This window comes from Trichosurus vulpecula, chromosome 9 (assembly GCF_011100635.1).
Source record: "Trichosurus vulpecula isolate mTriVul1 chromosome 9, mTriVul1.pri, whole genome shotgun sequence".
In the NCBI taxonomy this organism is placed as follows: Eukaryota; Metazoa; Chordata; class Mammalia; order Diprotodontia; family Phalangeridae; genus Trichosurus; species Trichosurus vulpecula.
Genome location: NC_050581.1, coordinates 45,131,403 through 45,137,714, shown reverse-complemented (window position 1 = coordinate 45,137,714; position 6,312 = coordinate 45,131,403).

Sequence of the window (6,312 nt, the reverse complement as noted above, 5' to 3'; positions counted from 1 at the left end):
CCTCCAAGGATAGACCACCCCCAACTCCTTTGCAGAGGAAAGGGATCCCTGGGTATGGAACCCTAATTATCACATCATATATTTTTAAAAATTATTTCCAATGTATTGATTGGTTTCACTAATTTTTTCTCCTCTTCCTCCTTTTTTATTTTAAAATTCTTTGTTTTGAATGAGAGTGCTATGAAGAGAGACGGAGAAGGGAGAATCTTGATAGCATAAAAATATGAGATACAAATAAAGACAATTTTTAAAAGAATGCTTTCACTACATGTGTAGACTTTTTATAAGAATTTGATAGTATTGGGGACAGCTAGGTGGTGCAGTGAGTAGAGGACCGACTCTGGAATCAGGAGGACCTGAATTCAAATCCAGCCTCAGACACTTGACACACTTACTAGCTGTGTAACCTTGGGCAAGTCACTTAACCCCTATTGCCCTGCTTTCCCCACTCCCAAAAAAAAGAATTTTATAGTGTTGAGAAAATGCCCTCCTTCTTTTCATGCACTTTTAATTTCCATAGTGGTGGTCTTAGAGGAGTGGAAAGGGGAGGAAATGGTACTAAAAATCACAAAGATTTTTAGACCACCAATGAACATTCATTTAACTCAGTCCTTTAAATGTGAAATTTTTATTAACCAACAAGTTGGTGTCATGCTAGTGGAAATGATTCTCATTAACTGATATTCTTGCTAAAACACAAATGAAACCAGAACACAGAAAGAAGTTGAAATTAAGTGGAAGGATGGCTTTCAGGTTTCCCTTGGAGAGATTAATGAAGAAGATGGCAGATCTTCCTTCAATATTTGCCCAAAGACTCTATATGATAGTCAGGTGCTCTGGGGAAGAGGGCAAAATAATGTGCATCATTGCATAAGGGTCCTTTAAGTCAAACAACAGAGAATCAATGAAGTGAAAGGTTGATAACTCTGCTTCTCATTGGTGCTACCAACAGCCTATATGTCATTGGTTCTCACACCTGAAATACTTCTAGACACCAATATCTCATACGTTAGTTTGTAGATGCGGAAGAAAAATACAATGTCTTCCATTTAGGATTCCATGTAGCTTTGAGACTAGATCTGTTTCTTAGGGGTCAGATCAGCAAAAAGATTATTCAAATGCACTAAGTCTCTTGATGGTGGTAATCTAAGTGAATTATCAAGACACAGAATTTTAGAACTCGAAGGGACCTTAGAGACAATCGTCTAGTCCAACCCCTTCCTGCTATGTATTGAGACAAACAGAAGTGACTTTCCCAAGATCATTCTGGTAGTTAGTGGGAAAGTTTTGTGATAGAATACAGGTTTCTTAACTCCCACTTCTGAATGCTTTCTAAGATATAACGCTGGGTCTTAACTCCAAAGATTTTCTCGTATTTCCCCTTGCTTGTCCCATATTTACTATGATTATATTGGAGATAACCAAAAGAACCTTTAGATAAACATAGCAGGAGAGGATTCTGAGAAGATGGTGGAATAGGTCAGAAAATTCTAAGCTCTCAAGATTTTCCTCCACAAAAGAGATAAAACAGTGCTTCAGGACAAACATATAGCAGTAAAAATAAATAAGACAAGAGGCAGAAAAGAGGTCCTCTTGGGACAATAGGAGAAGACCTGAAGAAAAATCCCAGGCTGAGGTTTGGTTCCTGAGAAGAGTAAACAACTCCAGACTAGGGACTGTTTAAACAACAAGCCAAGAGCCCTGGGGTTAACTGGGTTGGGAGGCTGCCTTGGCCCCAGCCACAGGAACTTTTACCCCTGGGATAGTGAAGGGATTTGGGAGTCAGAGCTAAGGAAGATCAAGGGAACCTCTGCTGACAAGAAACACCAGCCCCAGCTGTGCTACAGAGACTCAAAAGGTGGCAAGAAGGAGTCAGTACACTGGGTGACCAGTCAGTGCAGAAGCAGTGGGGTGGGGACACCACTGGCTGTGGGCACTTACAGGAGGCTAGAGGTCTTGGTTTGGGTTCAAGGTCAGAGGGAAGAACTCAAGGAGGATCTGAGAGCAGAGGCACCATCCTCCATACCCCAGGACTAGAGGTGATTATAACAATTAAGCTATTACCAAAAAAAATGCACAGGCAAAGGAGAAATAATCCAACCACAGAGAGTTACTATGGGAATAGAAAGACTGGGGTTCACATTCAAAGGAGGATACTGAAGCAAAGAAACCCTATTCTACCCCCAAAGAGTAATGTAAAATGGTCACCTGTCCAAAAAGAGTTCATGGAAGAACTTTAAAAAGACTTTAAAAATCAAATGAAAGAGACTGAGGAAAAACTGAAAAAATAAAAAAAAAACAATCCAAGAAAAACAAGAATATGAAAAGAAAGTCAACCAATTAGAAAAGGGGATCCAGAATCTTAAGGAGGAAAATGGCTCCTTGAAAATCAGAATTGGGCAAGGAGAAGTCAGTAAAGTTATAAGAGATCAAGAAATAATAAAACAAAACATAAAAAAATGAAAAATAGAAGAGAACGTGAAACACCTCATAAGAAAAACAACTGATTTGGAGAACAGATCAAGAAGAGAAAACATAAAAATAATCAGACTGCCTGAAAGCTATGATCAAAAAAAAAAGAATCTTGATACAATAATACAAGAAATAATTTAAAAATATGGTCCTGAAGCATTAGAACAAGAGGGAAAAGTAGAAATAGAAAAAATCCACTGATCACCACTTGAAAGAAATCCTAGGAGGGAAAATCCACAGGAATATTATAGCCAAATTCTGAAACCCCAAGCTCAAGGATAAAATATTACAAGCAACAAGGAAAAAACAATTTAAATATGGTGGTGCCACAATTAGAATCACACAAGACCTTGCAGTGGTGACACTAAAAGACTGCAGGTCTTGGAACACTATATATCAAAGAGCAAAAGAATTGGGCATCTGACCGAAAATATCATACCCAGAAAAGGTAAGCATGATTTTGAATGAAAAAAGGACATTTAATGAACTGTCAGACTTTCAGGACTTTGTTAAAAAAAACCTGAACTAAATAGAAGATTTGACATACAAGAGCCAAGAGAAACATAAGGTACATACCAAAGACCAATTACAAGAGACTCAATAAGGACAGACTGTTTACCTTTTATATATATAAAGCATAAAACGTGTGTCTAAGATTGTCATTAGTAACTGGATAGTTCATAAGAAAGATCGGGTTAGACCTGAGTTTGATATGACTTCTAAAAGCAAAACTGTTCAGGAACAGCTAAAAAGAGTAATTATACAAGTGAGGTACAAGAGGAAGAATTGATTCAGAGGAATTAGATGAGGGAGAAGGGCTGTTAGTTCTAGAAACCTACTTTCATCATGAATGGGTTCAAGAGGGAACAATGCATATATATCTAGAAGAGTATGAACGTCTTCTAAATTTAGAAAGCAATAAGAGGCCAAGGGGATAGGGAGGGGGTAGAGAATAAAGGAAGATTCTTTAGAGGGAAGGGTGAGGGAATAGGTTAAAGGGGGTATAAACAGGTGTTTATATTAAGGGGAATGGGAGGATAAAAGAAGGATTGTTGGGGCAGTAGGTTAAGTAATAGAAGGGCAAGGCAGAGGGTAGAAGTAAAATATAGGGGTCAGGAGGGACGAGACATAAGATATACACACAAACATAAAAAACAAAGAACAGGAGTAGAATTTTTAAGGAAAGTATACATTTATATATGTATGTATATGTATATATGTATACATGTTTGTAAATATCTATATATAAATATATCCATGTTTAATCATAGCCTGGGAAAGGAGGCGGGTGGAAAGGAGAAAAAAGAACAAAGTAAAAAGTGTACAGCAGAAAACAAAAGAAAATCTACAAAGAAGCAAAGAAAAGATGGACAGCTCTCAATACAATATGTAGTATTTAATATATAGGCTTTCTTGAAATGGAAATATATTGCTATATATTCAATCCTCTCTTAAATCATGTTTTTTTCTTTTCTCATTTTATTTTTAACATTTAAGTTTATAATACATTTATTTTTCTTTTCTTGTTATGTATCTAAGTTTTAGTATTTAAGTCTATAATTTTTAAAAAAGATTAAAAAAATAAACATAGCCAGGATCTTGGATGTACCCCTCCAATAACAGCCTTGGAAAGAATGAGAATTTGAATAATGGTTAGGAAAATATATATTTGGTATGAAAGCAAGAAGCTTATACTTTACCATAGACACTTGTAAATAGAAGCCATATTATTTATTTTGTTAATGCATATTTGTTTTTTAAAATGACCACCACTTCCCAATGATTTCACCTCTCCCACCTGAAACCAAGAGAATCTTTCTCTGTGACAAATAAATACTGTCAAGCAAATGATACAGCACATTGGCTAGATCTGAAATGAATGCCTCCTTCTGACCCTACAGTCTACCACCTCCCTGAAAAGAGATGAAAAGCTTGCTTCCCTATCAGTCTTCTGAGGCTACAATTAGACATTGCATAGACCAGAATTCTGAAGTCTTTCAATGTTGTTTTGCTTTATATTATTATGGTCATCAAATAAATCAGTCTGCTTACTTCATTCCTTATCAATTCATTGAATTCTTCACTTCATTTCTTATGGCATAATAATATTTCGTTACCTTAATTTGAAGAATTTTGTTTAGTCATTCTCCAATTGGTGGGTAGGCAACCACTTTCCTTCTAGTTCTTTGTTACTACAAAAAGTGCTTAAAAATGAGGCTCTCGATAAGTTTTACATTTATGAGATTGTTCCTTCTGTCTTTGACTTCTTCAGAATATATGTCTTGTAGGAGTATCATTGGGTCGAAGATTACATGTAGGAATTATTTTTAATATACCAATTCTGCTTTATTGAAGATGTATCTAGGCACCCCTACTATCTACCATGTTCATGGAACTGTCCTAGGTCCTGGGGGAGAAAAAAGTACTCAATATGTTATAACTCTTAGCTACTCGTGCATTTGCTTAACCCTTCCTTCCTGCCACCACCCCCACTAGACTGTAAATTCCATGAGCAGAGATTTTGTTATTTTTCATCTTTATATCTCTAGTGACTTTCTTGAACATTACAGGTATAGGGGTAGGAACTGGACCTGTGATTTCACTGGTATAAAGTCCTCTCTAATGAGGGAATTACTTTTACAATGCAGATTAGCACCTTCTCTGCAAGCCTTAGAGAGTTGTCTAGAGAACTGAGGTTTGTTTTAATATTTAAGTCCTAGTAGTTATTAATAGTCATAATTGTAGTAGTAGTAGTAGTAGTAGTAGTAATAGTAATAGTATTTATATAGTGTTTTCTATGTGTTAGGTACTATGTTTAGTACTTGACAGATATTATCTTGTTTGATCTTCACAATGCCCCTGGGAGACAGATGAAATTATTTCCCTCATTTTACAGATAAGGAAATTGAGGCAAACAGAGGGTCACACAGCTATTAAGTGTCTGAGGAAGGTTTTGAGCTCAGGTCTTCCTGACTCGAGGCCGAGAGCTCTATCCAATGAGCATCTATCACATTTCCCTTTAAAAATGACCATCACTTCCCAATGACTCCATTCTCTACCTCCCACCAATAGAACCCTCCTTTATAAATACTAAATACTATAATAATCACCAAGCATGGTTGATCCAGAATCACAGCCGATATGTGTCAGAGATGGCACATAGACCTGCTGTCTATACCTATGATGTTCATGTATGGGTTCTTAATAAATATTTTTTTGAGTTGAGATTGAATGTAATTGAATCTAACCCTATCTCTCCTTTGAAAGAAATTATAATCTGATTAGGGGATAAGGCAGGTACATAAATAAATATAAATAGGAATGTCATCTCCAATTCTTAGGCAAGCTTTGGATGACTTCTCATTATTTTTAAGCCACTTTCTGTCAGACCTGCGGTCTGGGACAAGTTCAATTCTTCCCTGCCCCCACCCCCTTCCCTCTCCCATCCTTTATTGTCTCTGGCAACCTTCACAAGTGGCCTTGAGAGAATAGCTGTCCAAGGCAGGAACTTCACAGGGCATAATTTTGAATTCATTCCAGTTTGTTCTGAAGCAAGCGGGATAGTAGAGGGATATCAAGAGAGGCTGGGGAGCTTTCAATGAACAGAATGTAAAGAACTAAGGGGACAACTGCTGCTGTCACAATGCCATGTTGGACTATAGCCCCCGTTGCAATGGCAAGACTGTGGGAACAGGGCCAACCTCCCATACTGCCAAAATAGCCCAGGTATCCGGCCTGAGCAATGTCTCTCTGGCACACATAGAGGAAGATAACACACTGCAAATGGCAAGCCCCTGTACTGATGTCTTCATTATGCCCACTGACCACAAAGGACATAGG